We start from the raw sequence: 23,036 nt of genomic DNA, 5'->3' as shown, positions 1-23,036 counted from the left end.
GATACAGGAAATGTACGTTAACACAGAAAAAATTATTTTGTGTCTTTTGCGAACATATCTTAATCTAGCTAATTTTGAAGAAAACGTTTATTAAATTTATAAGTTTCATCCGCAGAGACGTTTAGAATATTTGCATTTTATTTATGCAAATGTATGAAACTAGATTATTACAACCAGGTTCGCTATGTTTAAAATAGTTTATATAGTACGTACTCATTTTACTTATATAGCAAATGAACAGTTTAGTACGATAACATGTATTTTGCTAAGTCCAAGTAATTCCGATAGGAGTTGTGTGCGTTGCATAGTCATTGATATTTGTTTGATTTTCATCTGCCGAACAACAGGGCAGAATAGTTGTGAATTAGTTACGAAAACCTAGATATTGAAATGAGATGACTTTTCATTGGAATTGATCTGTGTATCAGTTTCATCCACTGATTATACGTAGATAATGAAATAACATTTCATAGGAATGTGTCCGTGTATCAATGCCATATTCTGATTTTAAAAACATTCTTCCCCATGAAGAATAATCTATTTATACAACAAGTCATCTATCTTCGTTGTGGGAAGAATACTCAAAATGTTACACGGAATAGAGTATGTCTACATTTGCATACGATACGGCTTAAACGAATACTGAAAAGTAATGCTTAATATCGCATTATACAAAATAACGTGTTAATGATAAAGGCTCACCGATTGTTTCTGTTACTATCTTTTATTATGTCAATCACATGTTTGTATGGATATTCTATTCGGATAAACTCATGTTATGATGTGGAAACATGCTACGGTAAATACGTTGGTCGCGATATTTGTAAATGATTTGCCAGAATTGTTTAGTTTTAACTCCAATACATTTGGATGTTTAGTTTTAATAAATTAAGTTTACTCTTCCTTATTTATATTCGTTGTTGACGTATTGAATTTGAGTTTCATACTGGCTTCCACTATTCTCTGACTATTTAACTAGCAACAAAACTTCGTTTAGTCTTGAATGGGCTTGCTGTTTGTTTTTTCTTTCGGTTTTGTCTCCATCTCCATTGCAACATCCATTAAATATGTTTGTGCAGAAGCGTTAAACACGAGAAAAATAAATCGAAATGAATAAGATCTTGCCTGACTGGATGCTCGCCTTTTTACAAATAAAATAATCAAAAAGCAAAAGCAAAGTTGCCAATTGATTAATCTGATATAAATTTTGCAGAATCTTGTATCTAAATTTTATATATATCCAAACATATAATAAACAACATCAAATTGTTTTTGATGATCGTAGTGGCGCTATCAAATCCTAAATATAACTTTAAAATATGTATACTATTCAGTTCTGATTTGTCATTATTTCAAGGTGAGTAAAATATTTTACGAGTTTCATTCGATTTCGTTTTCAAGGGCAACCATCACTGATGTGCCTTTTAAATATTTAATTAATTAAGATAAATGGTTTACATAAAATGGATTCATTGGTCTTTAACTTCCGCCGACGAAGAACGAAAGAATCAACTGTAAATGAAAAGAAATTCTTATTTCACGTACAGTAAGTATCAAACTCATTTACATTCTCAACAATTTTAGTAAATATCTGTATGACAGGCTGGGCGTCGAAGATATAGTGTCTAATTGATAGCATAATGTGTCCATCATGCTTCTGGCGTATTTTAGAACCTAACTTTGTTTCACAATTTACTATTTCTTTAGAGAACGTAAAAGATAGTAAAGCTTCGAAATTTCGAAGTACTGCGGGCCAAAATGTTTATTCAAGCTTCCAAAATGGCAGACAAGAGAATATTTAATTGCGGTACGGAGCGGATTATTAGACTGGTGCCGAGTGTTGGTATTTAACTTATCGACGCTTTACTGTAAAACGATCAGCACGAAGCATTGACCTAATTTTGTATACATTATTTTTAGTGTCTAATTGCAGGTACTCAACACTGACTAGTGGGTCTTATGAAATCATAACTAAATTAATTTTCTTTTATCATTTGATGTTGCAATTGAAAATCTTAAAATTTCTTAAAGTTTAAATACTTTAAAGTGTATATATTTTAACATACATTTCAGCAAAGTCATTGATACATGTTATAATCTCTTATTTCTTTAATTTTACTTTATATCGTACAAGCTTCATTCGCGTTGTTCTGTCCTCTCCAGGGGTTCTTAATTGTGTTTATTCTGATATGGATTACGCCTGGAACCAATAAATCTTTTGATCCCTCCTTTATTGACAGTTGGTCCGAACAAATATTAATTTCCTCAAAGCCTGGCTGAGTGAACAGTAATGGAATAATGCGACCCTATCAAACCTAAATAAAGCGTTTATAGGAGCCTTCGGGACGACGGTTCTTTTATTAATGTTGATTTTACTCCGAATTGATTGCATAGGAATGATGATAAATGTCCTTATTTGTCTAACTATCAGTTAACTATTCTTGTAAATGCTAAATACGTCTGTAGCAATGAGTCCCATTTCGTAATGTTTTATACTATGCGCACACTCTACCAAAACTTATATTGTTTTAAAATTAGCAATAAACGCTTTATACAGCAACATGAATTCATCCCATGAATGAATTGATGAGATACGTGTCTCCTTTCTGCAAAACTCGTATCGCATTGATAAGCCTTTCTTTTATAAAAAAGTTTTACTCTGAAAACAGCTATGTCAAAAGCATAGAAAAATTTAATGACACGTTATTGGACGCCACGCTATCGACACTCATGCCTAGACATATTATTGTACGATTATTCATACCTTTGTCTGCCTCCATGCAATAACTGTATCTTGATCTTGCTGCAGGATCTGTGATGCGGTTCTTAATTTGTATTTTTATTTTGAATTAAAATATATATTATGGAAGGCAAGATGTATTCCAGACCTTATTGTCTGTGTATAGTAGTATAAAAAGGCGGAAACAATTTTGCTTCGACCAAGCTTGTATAAGAAAGTGCGAGGTACTCGTAGAGTATCTTTCAATGCTAGTAACATATTATATGTTACTCTAGTCAACGAACGTTTAAGACGACACTGTACTGAAAAACTTAGACGCCCAATAAAACAAAGCAAAACAAAAACAATCAAACGAAGTGAATAGCAGACTGTATATGAACAATATCAGTGCAATCATAAGAAGCAGACGTAATACAAATATACTTTCGATGCATTACAGTGTAATTAGAGGTTTGGAAAGTGTAAACAAAATTAAGCAAAAATACACATATATTTCGACACGGCAGATTATTGCCTAAAGGTGAACGGTAATTTGCACATTATCGTGTTATACTTAGACACCAATGGATCGACACTCCAGATCTTAAGATGTACACAGACTTGCTTTAATTCTGTGGGTTTGTATGATTTTTTTGTCGGTAATGTATTCCACAAATATCATTGGATTTTATAAAAGTAAAAAGTATTTAGAAGTTTTTAATCATTAAAGTATCTGGCATTAGTTAATTTTGTGTTTCAGATTTACTGAGCTCGAAAGTTTTGCAAAGATTGTAAGCGTACCTGTGTCGGTATAAGTTGGCGGCCGCAAAGGCTGAACACCTGCCTCGCTCTGTTTGTAAAGTCAGTAAATTCAAATTGCAAATTCGGAGGTTAAATCAATTTTAAATCATTAGATAAAAGAGGCGAAGCAGGATAGAAACATTAAATAACGTCAGACGAATTTTCACCATTGAAATTGATTTAAAGCACAGTTGAAGACACACATAAATTATTGTGTCTTCTGTTTCCTACTTGTTTCATTGCCCTTTTTTAATTCCCTGATTAGTGGACTTGTTTCAGCATCAGGTCTGCAATATTGAAAGCGTTCTTTCAGCTGTTATAAAGAGAAAATCTTGATCTTGATTTTCATCGAGTCGTGTTCGTTTCATAATGCATAATAACGATATGTCTTTCTTACTGTTGAATTTAGCCGGTTGCCATAACATTTCTAGTTTAGGAAACTAGATCTGATAACGCCTATCTCTTACAAAATTTAAAAAATAAATAAAGGTTGTAAAGGTTGTAAGGAGATATGAATACTCAGCTCATTTCCATCAGTAGACTTCATCACATAACTCCGGGATACCAGACAGGCATAATGTAATAAATATCGTTCGTCATGGTATGGCATACCACATGCAGTAGACACGTGGATACTTTAGCGACGTCATTGAATGATACAAGGTATATTGCGCTATATGAAATACATTGCGAAATTTGTGTCTATTCAAGATGAAATAAAGCATAGAGTTTGGCAGAAATATATGTTCTATGCTAGATATAGCAAACGTCAGACCATTTGGAAACGACTGTAATATGTCTTCTGTAGTATGAGAGAGCATAACACGTTAGACAGGTTCAGAGTTTATGCTGCATGACATACAAATCCATGACAAAATACTAATATAATTGAGACATTCGTTTGTGTCTCATTTATTTTACCTTGCTGTCTTACATTGGCATTTGTTATTCGGATTTCTTATTAAAACCTGTTGACATAAAAACTGTTCTTTTCCAGGCTACGTTGTTATCAAAAGGAACTCAATACAGATATGGCAGCTGAAGTCGACCCTCAGGCAAATTGTGTCTAAATATAATATTCAATAATGTGATTTTAAATGTTATATGCATTCTGATGTTCACTTTACGTGGCAAAATGTTGGAATATAAACAAACCCATTATTAGAGAGCAGTCATTAAAAGTGGGTCTTAGGATGGATTTTTCCTTGTTCGCGAGTACTGGCGTTTTCATACGTACATGTTTAATAATGCTTTATTATTTATTTATAAGGTATGGTTATTACTCCTGTGAAGGCAATAACTCATATAATGGTACTCATTTTGATATAGTTCGACAAGGATAATATGATGCCCCCATGTAGCAATTATTACTGTTTGCAAATCATGCCCTCAAGTAAGGGCCAAGAGTAGTTTACATGTTAGTCATCTACAATTAAGGTACAAATAACATATAGACTAGGTCGCTATGCTCTTTATACAGATAAATACCTAAAGATGGTTTTGGAGCTATTTTATATGCCTCTGAACATATTACCAGCAAACGTGAATTATAGGTGTATTGTGAGACTAGGCTCGCACAAAACTAGACTGGATTATTTTGATCGATTCCATATATTTTATTGGCCACAAATATAAAGACAACGATTGGGACCACAGAAATCGCGTATATTGTGAGTTATCGGTCGCTTATAACTGAAGTGTGAAATATATCTTTATTCAATATTTGATGGCATTGAACCCAGTTAGTACTTTATTTGGTTATATGCCCACTACTTATAGCATCAATTTTATTAAAATATTTCAAAACAACCGATGCAGGTGCGGAATAAAGTGTTACACAAATTTCACTCAGTCACATATTTCCTTTTCTGCTACAGAAATATGGTAACTTAAATGTCAGACAGTCTCGCATGACCAAAAAATCAGATTCGAATATAGGCAATCACTCATTCAAAACAGTTACGCAATTGCGAATATAAAAAATTATGTTTGAATGAAAAATCAGATAGTTACAATCCTAACAAAATAAGATCACATTGATGACAAATATCAACTTACCTCCTATTGCTTCTAAATGAGGAAGATTTAATGTACTCCCTAAAGTACACAAACAAGTGTACGCAGGGAGCCCAAACATATTTGGAAACAGCCATCCCACCAGAAATATGTCTCAATTCGTTGACTATCACATTCATACGTTCGTGGGAAAACTGCCATGGTGTATCCAATATACAACTGAGTATTTCATACCCCCCCATGTATGTAGCCACTCTCCTCTAAGCATTTAACGGCAGTTTCTTATACAACAATTTAGCATATGAGGAAGGTATATCAGCCCGCAAGGAATCAAGGGAAGGTTGAGATAATATTTACCCGCCTACAGACTGTTTGGTCAAACAATTAAAAAATGTTCTAAAGTTTAACACTTTTGTTTTCAGCAATCAGCTCTTTCCACAAATTAATGGAAATGTAATTGGCAATAAAATGGCAATTTCGTATATCAATATTGTCACGGTAAAACTACAGGAAAAGCCCCTCGATGAACCTTCACCATAACCTCTAAGATGGTGCAGCTTCATTGTCAACACAGAGTTAAAATGGATCGAAACGGGTGAAAAATTTATCTTGAATCTCCCAAATGCTTCTGTCGCATTGTTAGATATACATCAAATATCAACCAGGTCAAACGGCATTCTGTGCAATTATTCTACACTCGTGGATGGGATAATAAAAACTGTATCCTAATTCATCTGACTCAAACCTCTGTCTTATCCCAATCGGCGTTGACCTGTAAAACGTTATAAAATGTCTTCTTTATTGCATGTGCGTTCGGACCAAACGCATTTTCTCTAATTTGTTTAGCTAAAGAGGAACCATTGAAGGAGATGTTACGTAACTATCTACATCTAGGAAGTATTAACGAAAGTAGACTTTTGTAGTGGATACACTTGGTAGGGATGCGAGTAGTTCATTCGCTTTGTCAATGCACAGTTGCCTGTAGTCAATCTTAAACTCCATTCAAAATGCAAACCCATGTATTTGCATGTGATATAAATATGTACAGTATGTACTCTGCATCAATTATAAACCACTCGTATACATTTGTCATTAAAAGGAAGTTCGACAAGCTTATTTTCCTTTTAATTAAAAATGTATACATCTCGTGGTACGTGGACTTCAAGCCCTAATACAAACATGGAAAGATTGCGGGCTGCATTTTATGCCGAGAGTCCCGACCCTAAACAGTCGGCTCCTCAAAGATTATTTTGATGCATCTCGCCTATTTTATAGTAATTAGGTAATACTTGCACATGTTAATAATGTAACTCGTGTGAGATTTATTTTACAGGCATGCTTAATAAAGCATGTATCCATAATTATTATAGCCATTTCTATTTTTGTTAAAAAATTTTCGGCGGTTTTTTTTTATCACAATTAGTCAACCAACCTAAACATTAGCAACCCAATCGGTGTTTATCATCTACTGTATGATTGTTTACGTGAAAATCACAGAAGGTTGATAACTCATTATTGTTTGAACAAGAAGTAAACGAATTAAAATAAGTGTCCGTATCTCCTTCTCAAAAATCCGCTCGTCAGAGAGAATTTAAATGCATGTCGCCGACTTCATGGTGACTAGATGATTCTTGTTAAGCAAATGGATAAGTCTGTGTTCTCAAATCATTTAGTTTTAAGAACAAAATATTATTCCATAAAGTCTAGCTGTCATTACTGTACATATTGATCTGGTAGCATGCATATATATATATATATATATATATATATATATATATATATATATATATATATATATATATATATATATATATATATATATATGCATTCTAACCCTTCATTTCCTTATCGCCTACATATTTATCTTCATTTATTATTTACACACATCTTTTTGATAAATTCAATTATGGGAATATGATTTTAAGGCATAACAAAATAAAAATTAACTGTAAAACGAATGGAACGCAAATTGATTAACTTCCAGTTCTATTTTGCCTAATATTTAAACTTTAGTTGTGATATATTGTCATATAATGAGTCAAGCGCAGAGTCCCCAAAGGCAACTTCAGTTCCAGTGAATTTTTGCATTGGGCAAATTGACTTATACAATGTTTGAAATCACATTTTTTATTTGAATAGCTGAATTGACAATTTAGATATGTTATTTCTTCTTAAGTTTTTTCTGGTACCATCTATACTTGAGGCATTTTTGTATATAATGCTATTTCACATTTACGAACTGGATGGTTATTGTTGATTGTATCAATAAAAGAGAAGAGGTTACACAGTTGCAAAACAGCGCCTGAGGTTTTGGTTTTGGCAAAATAACTTAAACTTATATTTTAAAAAGATATGAACATTTAAGCTGTCTCTGTAGGACAGGCACAATAAAAAACTATTCAGGTTCTCAGGTTGATGGTAGTCTTTGATTGCAATTAGTCCTCATAATCGTGGTAAAGTAAGAATAGTCATCATAATGTTTAAAGAAGTATACGACAAAAATGAAGTGATACTCTATTGCCTGGCTTACAATTAAGCGTACAATTAAGCTTACTTTTAAATTTCTAACATATAATTTCATTCCTTCTTATGGTCCTCTAAATGTTGCCATATGTCAAGGTCCTCGCATGTATATGAATACATGTATGTGTGGGGGCCCCGAGTGGACGTGTAGTCTAAAGCGCTCTCCGTTACACTGCCATCTCACCTCTGTTTGCGTGGGATCGAGTCTAGGATTCGGCCAATGTGGGTATGAGAGACAGCTTGCCAGTAGCTTGTCTTGGGTCGGTGGTTCTTTCCGGGGTTTTCCGGGGTTCTTCCTCCACCATTAATACTGGCAGCCATACATAGCATATCGTGTGCTGAAAAATGGCGTTAAACCCCACAACAACAACAACACGTATGTGTGTATTTGTATGCGTCGCTTATGTTTGTTTGGATTGTAGAGTGTGTGGTTTTCCGCTTCTTTCCGTGTGGATAGTATATATTGTGTTTGTATGGATTCGCATTCGTTTGTGTGGATAGTATATGTTAGGTTTTTTCCTCTACCCGTTTGTGAATAGTATATTCGGTGTTTGTTTTCCCTCCTTCTGTGTGGATAGTGGAGTCTGTTTGTATGAGTAAGCGTACGTTTGTGTGGTTAGTTTATTTTATTTTTTTTTCTCTTCCCGTGTGTGTATATTATGTTTGCAGTTTGTTTTCTTTCCCTTCGATGTGGAAAGTAGAGTGTGTGTTTGTATGAGGTATCGTACGTTTGTGTTGATAGTAGATAAATATGTGAAGTGAGTGTAGATGATGTTTTCTTTCGCGTTCGTGATTGAATCATAAAAGGTAAGGGCTCGTCATTTGCGCCATTCCACATTGAATAAACCAAGCTGGCAAGTAACCACCTTGAAAAAATGAAGAAGCTGCAAGTCGTAGTGGATACATTTGCCATGATTGAAGAAATGCTGGTCAAACTGGATGACGATGTTTACTCATATAGTCCCTATCGAATCAAGATGGAAATAACTGATTTGAAAAAGTCAAAGGACATGTTATGGGAGATGATGATAAAAGAAAAGAAGGAGAAAACAAATTAGGGATGGGAATGAAAAGACATAAAAGGAAGAGGAGATCGAGAAGAGGAAGGAAGAGGAAGAGGAGAAAGAGAAGAAAAAGAAGACAACAGTAATAACGAAGCAGAGAAGATGGTAAAGGAAAAGAAGTTAAAAGAACAAGAAGAAACCAAAAGGTCTTTTCAGGGCTACTCATATGCCTCTTAAGGATTTGCTTTATTGCCTAAAATAATTGTAGTTATTTTGATAGTTAACGTATGATAGATTGATGTTCACCAATATATGCATGTATGTTGCATGTATTATATTTACATATGTCTATATCTCTCCTGTATTTGTCTAGCTATAGAGTAGCGCGTATTCAGGTCAGCCCCTTGCTACTTTCTTACCAATGTTCAGTACCGTGACGTCACCTCGCCTGTTCCATTCCTATTGTCCCTAAACAGCAATATTGCGCTATCCAGGACCAATATCCCCCATGTTCAATTCACATTGAAGATAGAGTTTCCGAGGATGATATGAAAAGTCTTGAAGCTAGAGTTGCTATGGGCGTCTGTAATGTATTTTTCCATTGAGGCTAGGTTGCCCAACTATACTAATTATATTAGGATATTATCAACATTTATTGAGCAATCCACAAAAGGAGACACACTCTTGGTAATGTAATATTTAAAAGCATAACTGATCAACATTTGCCCTAAGGCACACCCGTCTCTTACTTGTACATTTAATAGAGGATTCAGCCAACTAGTAATTTGAATTCCTTATCTGAAAAATACTTATGTATATAAATTGGTATATGGCCTTTTTTAGATCCCTATCGCGTGCAGTTCATTCATCAGTCGTTTCTTCTACGTATGATATGCCTTTTCCATGTAGAAGGAAAACTAGCAAATGTTATTTCTTGATAAAGGTTTCTCTAAATCATGTTTCATGTCTAACTAGATATTCATTGCTGCTGCGGCCATGTCGGAAGCCACTTCGTTTCGTCGTTAAAAACCCATGTCATCAAAGCAAAGGGATGTTATTTCAAAGGAACTGTGATAAATTTATCATGTGCATGCATCTCGGGCCTTTGCTTAAAGCATTCAGAAGTTCAAATGTAAAAAGTGTTGTTTTGAACTTTATGAATAATGTATATTTCAATTTTAAATGTGTCTTCACCTTTTGAGTTGATTTTTGATACAATTCTATCGTCTTAAAGTACGTAAATGAAAAGAATAAAAAACACCAGTTTAGTAAAAAATAAATAAAAAATAATTTATTTCAATAGAATACCAATTGAAAATGTATAAATAACCTACATCATAATGAATTAAACACCAAATAATCATGCAAGATGTATCACACGGTCAAAAGTGTAGAGTTTACTGACTAAACTCCATTGGTTTCAGAATAAATACCTATCTTAATTTTGCTGATAGTGACAGTTGCCTGGAATATTGTTAATATACTTGAAAGCTTGACCAATCACATTAATGACAATAAAGAATGTACATTAATGAAAGCTTAATTATTGATTGTATTCTTACGGCGCATCAGTACTGTTAGTCTATTTAGAGCCATACCAAAGGTATTATGTAGGATTAATAAAAAGTGATAAAAGGTTTCTTTTCGACCAGCGATAAAACAATAAAACAGTTCAAAGCAAAACGATAAGATGTTAAACATAATGTATAAAACTTTCCAATCAACGGGAATGTAAATGGTGTATGTTAATGAAGATTTAGATTAAAAGGTATTGCATATAAAGAACGACGGCATATACATTTAAAAAAAATGCTCAAGGTGATAGAATATAAATTATAGTTTATAATAAATGTTTACTTCTTATAGAAATCCCATAATACAATAGACGTTTATTGTATCAAAAAGCTCCTTCATGTGATGAATTTTGTATTACTGATGGCGCGTAGGTTGCAGGTCCAAACACTTTATCATAAAGTGCTTAACAGTGAATGATTCATTGCAAGACACGCACTCAGGCAAATTTTCACCATTATGTATGTAGATGTGGGTTATATAAGTATGGCCAATTCTAATTCGTGCAATGACTACCTCCTCCCTAAAGATGGTTCTGTAGGAAGGAGACCATTCTCCTAGGTTGGCTTGATTGCATGTAATTTGCTATTAAATGCATCATTCTATGATGCCTGCCACTGCTGACGTAAAGACTCATTGATACTAGGTCCAAAATCAGTATAAGGTATTTAAAAATTAGATATTTTTAGGGATAGGGCCATTTTAGCAGCTCGATCTGCTTTTTCAATACCTTTAATAGCAATATGGTTGGATAACAAACAGTATACTATATTGTGAGAGGTACTCATGTGCTTTGATCGATAACATATAAGAAAATCATCCACCTATAAATAGCAATCCACACCAGGAGGTAAACAATTGGCGATACTATTGATTTTGATGTTGAAAAGCGTCACGGAAAATACTGTCCTGGGGCATACCAATCACTTGCTAGTGCATATCTGAGATGGTAGAGTCCACTCGTGTAATGAATTATCTGTCTAAGAAAACGTTTGACATGAAAGAATTCAGACGACCATTTAGACCCAGATCGTGCATGATATTAAGTACCCCGTACTTCCATGTCGTGTCATAGACCTTATCTAAAACAAAGAAGACCGCTACTAAATGTTCCTTCTTAAAACATGCATCCCGAATAAATCTTTCCAGTCTAACCATATGATCAATGATGATACGACCATATCGAAAGCCAATTTGGAATGGAGATATTAAAGTGTTAATGTCTAAATAACATACAAGCTGAAAATTGATCGTTCACTCCATTGTTTTGCACACAGAGCATGTCAGAGCAATGGGTTGCTAGTTAGTAGGATTTGCGCTATCTTTACCTGGTTTGGGAACTGGTATTACTGTTGCTTCTTTCAAAATGTTTGATTCATTACCAGTAATCCATACAACATTGAAATGTTCCAGTAGAAATGTTAATGATGGTTCTGGAAGGTGTTTCAAAAATAGTCTTGTATTTCGTCAGGCCCAGCGGATGTATCATGGGCCTTATTCAAAGATTATATAAGCTACAACATTGTCTTTTCTTTTCGAGTTTTTAATCTTCTTAAGACGATGAGGAATTTTGAGAGAAACTATCAGCAAGTAAATTAACTGTGTCATATTTGGAATTGAAATTCTTGTTGTATGGTTTCAGATGTCGGATATAATTGTTTTCCCTTTTCATTTATTTTGCGGACCGTGTCCCAAACTTTCTTTATAGAGGAACGAGAATTTAAAGTTGAAGCATATTTATTCTATTACGTTCTTTAATCGTGGTTCAAACCATACGGTACTTAATTAAATGTTCGGGCGTTGGACGATTATTAAATCGTTTCACTGCTTCTCGGCGATGTTTTAATGGCTTCTTTACATTCTTTGGTGTACCACAGTGTTTAGGTTATTTTATAGTTCGGTGAGGACTTGGAATGGATTTTTCTGCAATCTCGATTAAGACAGAAGTAAAATACCGAATAGGGTCACTATCATTTAAAACGTAATCCCTGTGACGAAAATTTGTACAAAGTGTTTCAAACTTGGCCCAGTTGGCCTTCTTTAAATTCCATTGTGGAATTGCTTCATGGATTGTAACGTTGGTGTTCTTAAGAGACACCAGAAAGTGGTCACTGCTGTGAAGGTCATCAGCAACGTTCCAAGTATAATCTAAATGGAACAAAGGAGTACAAATTGTCAAATCAATACATGTGTATTTACCCATTCTTGTGTGTAAATATGTCGGTGATTCGGAGTTATATAGACATAAGGCGTATCTAGAAATAAAATCTTTTACCTTTTTGCCCCTGTAGTTTATGTAGTTTGATTCCGATAAAATGTTAAGGGAATTAAGGGAATTAAAATCCCCGAGTAGAAGAAGTCATGCAGACAGTTGTTGAACAAGACTGTCTAATTCATTTTGTAGTAGGTTGGTGTTTGGTGGTATGTAAATAGAACAAAAGGTAATCACTTGATATAGAGTGGCGCTTACAGCAATGGGTTGCAAATTTGTGTTTAAAGGGATGACGCTATGAGAGGCTCTATTGTTCAAAACAACAGAAACTCCTCCTGAGGCCCTGTGAACATTATTAAAGTAGGTGTTAAACGGAATAGTTTTTAAGTGTTATGTTATCCGTATCTTTCAAGAATATTTCCTGAAGGCATAGTACTGCAGGGCCATGTTCTGATTTACGCATGAAGAATATCATTGGAACTGGCTTTACGTCATCGACAGTTCCATTGTATGGAGGTGTTCGTTATAAAAAATTTAAAGTGGAGATCATGGAGCTAGGTTAGACATTTCGCGGGGTGGGGTGGGGAAATCTGTCTGTTTATTTCTCTGGAGGAAGTATGAGGATGACTCTTTTGGTAGAAAGTCTGGAATACCTTGAGCACATGGAGCAGTTCCTTCTGCATTCATCTTCTCAATGTCTCTAAACCTATTGTAAGTTTAATAGGGTCATCTGGCATCTTTAGTTGAGTTAAACGGTGTAGTGTGTAAGTGTGATGTTATCCGTATCATTCAAGAATATTTACTGAAGGTATAGTACTGCAGGGTCATGTTCGAATAAAAGCATGAAGAATATCATTGGAGCTGGTATTTACGTCATCGACAGTTCCATTATATAGTGGTGTTCTTTCTTATAAGTTTAAAGTAAAGATCGTGGAGCTAGGTTAGACATTTCGCGGGGGATGGGGACATCTGTGTGGTTATTTCTCTGGAGGTAGTATGTGGATGACTGTTTTGGTGGTAGGTCTGGAACACCTTGAGCACATTGAGCAGTTTCGTCTGCATTCATTTTCTCAATGTCTCCAAACCTATTGTAAGTTTAATAGGTTCATCTGGCATCTTTTGCTGCCGATTACCTTGAGATTTTGTTTTACTCTTTGGTGATGTCGGTGGTGGGGTATTATTGAAAGTTGTTTGAGTAGATATCGTGCTTTTTTGTGCTTGGTAATGGGGGTGTTAGAGCTTCGTGGTAAATCGGGTATATTTTTTTGAGTCGGAGCATCCTTCGTTGCTTTATGATTGTTTTTCACTACAGTTGAGATGGATGGGCCAGGAAGGGATGTTTGAGGCCTCTGGATAGGGAATGTGAGAAGTGTACTTTACCTTCTGTATTTCCTTCTCCTGTTTCCAGGTATCACAGTACTTGGAATTGGCGTGGTGCTCCTTTATACAGTTGACACAATACAGATAAGCTCTACACTCAGTTTCCTGATGAGAATAGTCTCCGCATCGGCCACATATATGGCTTTATGTGCTACGGTCTTCCTGATTGCCATTTTGATTTACAGTTATAAAATCAAAGTGGATTCGGAATGTATATCTAAACATTCACTTGCAGAAAACCAACTTTGACCGCTCTGGGTACTGCTGGTTTATTAAATGTGAGTACAATGGTGTTCGTGTCCTGCAGATTGTTGTTACGTTAATGCATATTCTACGGGCTGCAGTGACACCTTCGTTTTTCAACCCTTTGATGATATCTGTGATGCTTAATCCAGACAAGTCACGACAGAGAATCACGCTTTTGGTCGTATTGAGTGTTGTGTGAGCGAATTAGCTTATTGGAATATTGTAGAAAGTTTAATTGTCTGGATATTGTGTGTTTGCACTCGTCTCTCACACTTAACACTAAAGCAGCCCGATGTCAACTTCTTTTGCATTTTTTGTTGCGCTTCTCGATCTCGTTATTTTTTTTTCCTTCAATTGCAAACGTAGAGAGTGTCGAAAGCGGTATTGAAGGATCTTTTGATTGTATAACCATGAAGCGTTGGAATGATGCCGCACATTATGGCTCATCATCCTAGTTATACATATTTTTGATTCGTTTGTGTTATTTTGTGGAATTATTCATGTTGATTTGTTTCAAATTCAGCACCCATGCTCCCCACCCTCCATCGAGCCCAACAAGGAGACACTTTTCACTTGCCAGGGATACACAGATGTTATACTCTGTCGGTAAAAATACCTATCGATTAAACCGTTAATCCAGCGATTTCTAGGAAGACCTCTAAGAGTTTCGAAGGAGAAAGCTAAAGGGATAGGCTGTAGAGGCAATGGTGGTATCAAGAGAGATACAAAAGAAAGATGATGGTAGTGAGCAAGTAAATAAAGACTTCCTAGGGCTCAGTGTATTTCAGCCTATTTGTCGGGCCAGGGCCCATCCCTACTACCAGTCTAGAAGAAGTAGAGTCAAATGCACTGTATGGCATTGCAAAGCCTCTGGTCAACTACAAGGATCATTTCCTCTTACGACATGTATTGAGGACACGGAGGGCCAATTATATAATCCCGGACCCACAGTGGTCAATGAAGGCGTACTAATTCTAAAATAGTGACTTAGTACTAAAGTAATAATGAGCACTTTGTAAGTCAGATGAATAAATTAGATAAAATATTCCTCTACAATTAAATTTGAACACGTCTGAACTAAAAGACAGGAATGAATAACTCTGAGGTAAACAACGTTAATATAAAAACCTATGAGGGTGATATTTTATTTCCCTTAAACTGCAAAAATGAACACTGCAAATATCAGATGGAACAGGAATTCCCAAGGGAAAACCAATGTCCTGATCTCAGATCCAAGTAAAGAAGTAAAACATATTTTTAAACATAAAATACAGTAATAGGCAAAAACTAGCTATGTAATATATTGTGTACGAAATACCCGTACAATAGTCATGGACAAAAGCCAACAAACAGTACAAACTAAATATACATGCAAAAGCAAGCGTAACTTTACCGTAAGGACATAACAGGTTATTACATAATAAACGTGCAGTAGAACCGTTATCTGCCGACACATTTCTTGTTTCCTCAGACGACTTAAATATCATTAATGTCACAATACGTCAGTTGAAATATGAAATATGTATACATAAATAAAGAAATGTTTCCGATGAATCCCAAAATAAGTAATATTCTGAATATTATCTGATTCCTTAAGAAATATAATATTGATTTATGAGGCCCAAAACTGATTAAATTCAGTTTTAATAAGTCGCCATGAATGACTTCTGCAGACTGTGAAATAAGATAGTTATGTACAGTTTATCAAATCAATGTAAACACTGTCCATTAACTCTTGCCTTCCAATGCGTTTAAAAAAATGAAAGAATAAGACCATGCGTGTTCATTTTTTTTCCTCCTAGAACGCGAGATCGTGTGAAATACTGATATTGGCTTCTATCATCCCTTTAAACACCATTGGATCGTCGTTAACGTATGAACGTTGCTTGATCTATTTGTAAGGCATGCTGATGAAATTGTATTGGAAACATGTGATAGGGATATTGGTTTTCTTGTCTTCAAATACTGTTTAGAATTTATTTTGTTGTGGAATTGATTTTTTATAGTCATATTGGTTTTTCTTTCTCTTCTTTTCTTGTTTTAGGTTTTTTTTTGAAGATATAGCATAACATCTATTTGAGCGGATGATAGTTTTCCAAAATTAATAGGACAATTATTAGCAATAATCGAAGATCTTTCCACAAGAACTATAAAACTGATACCGTAAATCTATAAGATTTAGAACGTTTCTTACGTGGCATATTTATATAGCTTCAACTAAATTAATGTGACAGTTTGTTAATGAGAGTTGCTGATTCTATTTAATAAGGAATGTCCTGATGTTTTAGGAGAGAGTCGGGATGAGCTGGATCCGATATATGGAAGCAATATAGATTTTGTTTCGTTCAAACTTTTGCTGTGAATTTTAGTCAATGTTCAATTTAATTTCGGTACATTTTGGCATTATTGTATAATGCCTGATCTCTAAATCGTAGTAATATTTTCTGAAGATAAGATTGTAAACAGAAGTTGATCATTTTGGTAATATTAGTATAAACAGGAACAGTTAGCTCAAAATGAAATATCTGAATATGGCGAATATGTTCACTTTTACATTGATGAATTGTTCCTTTTCAATCCGATATATAAAATTTTTCTTTTAAGAAAGAACTTATAAAGTTCAAGTATGTTTTGCTCATAGTCTCTATCTAAATCCATATTACTTTTACAATGAAGTTATAACCAAAGTTATGTGCTTATTATTTCCCCTATAGTGATAACTTATTCCGAAATAACAGATCAGTTTTGCTTCTTTACTTTAATTGTTTTTCTCCGAATAAAAATATATTCTACTTATCAAGAACTAAGTTTCTAACGTAGGAATTATTTATGATGTTATACAAACATAAATTTATATCTTTGCCAATAATAACATAATCATTCACTAGTTGAGTAATATGACATTTGTATTCAGTATACAAAATCCTGAAATATCCCGGTTGGGGTCATACATATTAAAAACGGCCAAACTATTATATGGTATTGATAAATCAAGTTCAAGCTTGTGCCAACTATTATCACTATTTTGTTTTATAAATAGTAATTATTATATGAGATAGCAGGCACTCATATCATATCACTAAGAACACTTTAAAACGTTCATACCACCAGGTTAATCTTATGTAGCAATCCCAACTTTGAATGGACTGTGATGGGTCAATCGTGTATTTATTTATGCTTCGAATGCAATTGAATTATTACATTGTTTTACATTTATTCATTAACTATTTCCATCATGGACTAATTAGGCTACTAGACGTTATTTGTATTACGTTTAACTCATTTTCAGCACAAGATAGGTTATGTATGGTGGCCAGTATAACTGGTGGAGGAAGTACACGAGAAAACCTCAGAAAGAACCACTGACCCACAATAAGCTACTGGCAAGCTTCCATATGCAAGTCGGCCACTCGGTGCCTGGGCATCCGATGCAAAAATTGTGTTCAGGAATATCAGTTTAAAATATGTACTTGTTCAGGAATTGCGCATAAGCCATAAAAGGTCAGTTATTTGTTTAGTTTTACAAACATTCAATCATGAAAGATCCAGGCCGATTTCGCTTCTTAGGCCATATTTGACTCCAGGAATTCAATTGTCTTTCTCGTAATTTCCATTTAAAGTGTTTCGATTATATAATCGCTTCTAGCGTATATCTCTTGGCCATAAAATGACAAATAATAAAGATGCTAATATATGTTTCTGCTACGTGCGTCCTTATTTCTTTCTTTGTCAGTTGACACTATTTTCCACACTTTTTTCAGAAAATTTGCTTCAGCCACAATAGTCTATCATTATGTTGCATTTTCGTACGCATTCTTCAAAGACCTCCAATGACTAACCTAAAGACTATTGTATAGACCGTAGGCCCACAAAGTTACAAGTCAGCAGTTTGGTGAGGTTTTTGTATGCGGAGCTTTCCTTTCATTTGACACTTGATGAATTATCTCACTGAAGGCTGACGAGTTATAATCCACCGACTGATGAACATGAACACACATCGCATATGGCCTCATTGCTCCACCTTTGGTTGTACTATTTTCAAGCGATCCCGTTTTTCCTCATATCCATGTCATCTTTCTTAAGTACTTGCACAAACCAAACCAAAAGCTTAATCTATGTCTCTTGCAATGAAGGCACTTATCCGACACGCTCAATACATGAACAGCATCATTAGTCACCACTGTGCACAAGCTATTGTTCTTGTAAATTTAGTATAGACGCAAAATAGGTTCAAAATAACAATGAGTTTACTTGGGAATTTCAAACACGGTAACGCATAAATTCATGAGTGACAATGTATATATCACTCACCGGAAATTGTTTTCACCATCTACTGTATGCAACCACTTAACCACCACAAATAACATTCGAATCACTCTTCTTTTTTTGTTATGAAAACACTTCCAATTCGTTTGTGAATATGTTAAATTATCAATTTTATCAAATTTAATTTGCAAATATTTTAATATCAATTTTGCGGGACAACTTGAGATTATTATTTTTAACACAAAAATTTACGAAAGAAAACATCGAAAACAAACCCAAAATAAATGCAAATCAAGATCAAATCAGAAATTATTTAAACTAAATTTTAGTCAGATGCAGTTATTGTTGCAAAACAGAAAGTTCACTTTTAACTACATGATTGTTTTAGTGAGTGAGCAAGTGAAAGAGAAAGATAGATTTTATGACATTGCAAGAATGCATACTTGTAAATACCGTGGCTTGATTTACTGCTTTTAAACATCTGGTATACTTCTATCAGTTCAATTCGCTTAGTGTAAGTTTGCTTCTCCCTTGTATCAGGATCTATTCATGTTACATTCGGGGCCCCGTGTGGCCGAGTGATTTAACGCGTTCGACTTTAATGAATCACTGCCCGGGTTCTTCCTCCACAAATTATACTGGTCGACTTGTTTTGTTAACTTTCCTCAAGAAACATGCTTGCCTTCTCTATAAATCCATGCAATTGCTTTACCTTCAGCATATTCTTTATCTGATCCCTCTGAATTTTAATGAACTTTGCATGATAATTTAGAACATCAAGTTGACAAAAGTTGTTCCTTCGCAACGTGTCTCTATTCTTATATCATAAACATTAATGATGTCGTTTCCCATTTTAAGTAACACTTCCACGCTTCGCACGTAAAGTCTGTCTACTTGGACGACAGTTTTGCAAGGGGTGTCACCTGCAGAGATCAAAATGGAAAGCGTCTCTGCTGCGATACAGTCACAGGCGGACATCCACACCTTTCAGCAAATACGTATCTTGTAACCACCTATCCAAATGCAAGCGATCCATCATTTCTAGATAAATATCAATCACCCCCAGCAATCGTAATGCTGTTGAACTTGGTCACTTTGCAAGGTTTCCACGCAAGCATCCAGATCAGTGTTCTGGATCTCCTTTCCTTAGGACAAGAGATTTTCCTGGTACGATCGATAAGGGTAAATATTATGCTAATGGTGACCAGTTAGTTATTCAAGTACAAATCCAAATCGCTGAACAAGAAATGCATGAAATGTTTGACAGGTGCTACTACATCATCGTCTCCTAGGTTAATATTGGGCAGTTCTATCACTTTCACTTTCAAGTACAGGTAACAGTAATTCAGATCTATGTAATCTTCGGACTGTCCTTTGATTTCAAACTCGATGGGAGCTGAAGCCGTCAAAGAGGAGGAGGGGTGAAATGCGACCAATTGAAAGTTTTGCATTGTAATCATAGTGGGCAGCATGGCAAACATGTCCCGTTCCGACTTGGGATATGCGCAAGACTCTCGGGGCATCATTTTCTTTCTTTACCTTTCTGTGTTTTTTTCAATAATCAAAGACGTATACATCTCGGAAGGTTCTTCCTTACCTAGTCTCTCTAGCTTTATGAGTGCGATGGCCCCTGGAAAGCTGTCTTCGTCCTCTCTTTCTGCCTTGTCCTTGTTTTTGGTGTCAGGGGAGCATGAATGCTTGCCTTTGTAGCGTCCACGGCATTTATAGGAGTTTCTTGACAGCCCAAAATATCATTTTCTTCTCCTCCTTGCCGGGTAAATAATGAGGATGTACAAATTTGCGGTGAGCGTGTTATGTGTTTCCACCTTCCTTGTCAGCGTTCGTGACAAAATCCACTTTGAAAGGAATGACACGCATTAACGGTACAGATGTGTGTCCCATCACGTTGTACTTCACCACATCGGATCTTACTAAGATCAAAATCATTCATAGGTTCATTTTTACGACGAATGAAACATATTTTGCAAAATCCAAGTTGTTGGTAATGGCTGATATTTCGTTTTTAACCCTGATCTTTTTAGCGTCTGCACTCAACATGCCATACAATTAAGGATAAAATTTAATGACCAACAATTTGTCCTTTAAAAATGTCATCAGCAGGCGACGACCTATTGTATGGTAACTCGTGACACTGTTTTGGTTTTGCCTAAGGCTTTGACAAACAGTGCATTGAACCCGGCAGCAATATCGTTCACCTAATGTTGACCGCTATAAAATAGCTTGTTGGAATTGTCAACAGATAGGTAAATCGTTTAAATGTGTGGTCCTGTGTTTTGAGAGAGTCAACTGCAACTAGGTTTATATTCAAGTTTTGTTTGACTTGTTCATCCTGAACTTCGATCTTAAAAGTGTTTTGATTTTCAACTATGTTTCTGATGTGTGTGCGGTGAATGATTCCACCAAAGCCACTCCCAAACGGGCGACGTGATCCTATTGGATGGCCTGAGGTAATTTGGCCGTGAAATGACATAAAGAGTTGTTCTGAAACACCTCCATGGAACTATCACTGGGTAACGTTAGGTAAGCTTGGTTGTTGTTGTTATTTATATTTCCAGAGTTCTGCTGTCCGAGGGGTGAGTGGAGCTCAGGCGAGTGTTTTAAAGAGGATTGTTGTTGGAGTGGTGATTGTTGGGAGGGTGACAGACATTGGATGCAAAGTTCCCGTCGGTCCCGTTCGAGGAGAATCTGAGGAACGGACTATGAAGAAGGTGACCGATGCAACTGCTCAGTAAAATGGTCCACAATGCCGCAAACTCAAATTGACGATGGCTGCACCGATAGCACAATAAACCACAACGATTTGGCAGAAAAAGACGATTTGTATTTTAGGCACATGTTCTCCTCACCACTCCCACAGTGGATGCATGGTCTTGTAGATCTTGCAGATTAGATTTCAATGAAGGACTGGTCACTGACGTGGTAGTGGTAGCTAAGGCTTTGTTGAATGGCTTCATGGTCACTTCTTTTTGTAGTCAATGATTTTCTAAGCATCGATCCATGAATCAAACCTGGGGTGATATCATTTACAACGTACTTTGATTTCTTTGACACGTCGTTTTCTAACTTTACTGGTTCTTTGTTGGAGAATAATTTCGCTATCGTACACTTCGTCTTCTATTTTGGTCAGGCGTTAAAAATCGGGCAAGTAAAACGTTCCTTTTAACACTTTCCTGTTCATGTCTTCCAAGGCGGGAGAAATGGTGGTTTGGAAACGGCTTTACGTGTTCGATGTGCCACGGGAGTAGAAGTAGAGGGTAGTGGTGGCGGTGGGGTGGGGATGGTAATGTGATGCATTTGGTCTTCTTTTCTGTATCATTTACTGGTTTACCTTCTTCCTTTTTGACTTTTATCAAAGGAGGAAGGGGTCAACAAGGATGCTGCAATATGACTAGGAATGGGAGCTGCGGACGGTGTTTGAATGACTTCTTGTACCTCTTCTTCCTCAGGCGTTCGTGGGGCTGCATATGTCTTGACCTCTTGGGGTGGTGGTGGTAATGAACGTTTCATCAGGGTCTTAAAATGTTTCAGATTTGGCAGAGCTGTTTCGTGTAAAGCTTTCTGGTAAAAGAGTTGCAGTCGCTCCAATAGTTGACGTACGTTTGTGATTTTTCTGTATCGGACAAATCGTTGCGATCAATCAACGACTGTAATTCGTGTAGTAACTGGTCAAATGAGGGTGGGAGTTCTGTTGTTATTGTCCATGATGATATTCCATCCATCGTTTGTAGGGCACTAAGTCCGTTTTTGTCCTTCCGTTCGATTTCATTGGTCATGTCAGATATCTTTTGACTCAAGAGGTCACTTTTGTCTTCCTGGAAGATGGGTAAAACACTTCTCATTAGCTCCAACTTGGTTCCTACTATTCCATTGATAAGAGTTCCCAACAAGGGGTAACAAATTCTTGTTTGGACCAACATCTTTATCTTGTGACGGATGGGTATTTTATTTGATACCATTTGGCGAATAACGTGACGATGTTTCGCTACGCATTTTTCCTGGTGTTTAATGAAAGGTATCGTACTTTTCAAGATGTTGAAAGAATATTCGCACACGGTATTAATGACGACTTTGAAAGCTGTTTGAATGTGTTAATTGTTTCTTGGGTGGAGAAGATTTAGACAGGACGGAAAACGAGGGGGAAGTCCTTTCCTTTTCTTTCCTTTGGGATGTGAAGAATGATGTTTAATGGGGGGATGTTTGTCGGTTCCGTGGCACACACCAGACATATACTGACGTCAATGACTTGGCACACGCCCTTTTATCTTATTCTTGACTA

The sequence above is a fragment of the Sinohyriopsis cumingii genome, chromosome 15 (genome assembly GCF_028554795.1).
Source record: "Sinohyriopsis cumingii isolate HCF-2022 chromosome 15, ASM2855479v2, whole genome shotgun sequence".
Lineage (NCBI taxonomy): Eukaryota > Metazoa > Mollusca > Bivalvia > Unionida > Unionidae > Sinohyriopsis > Sinohyriopsis cumingii.
The sequence above is the reverse complement of the archived record's forward strand: the minus strand, read 5'-3'. Positions refer to the sequence as shown.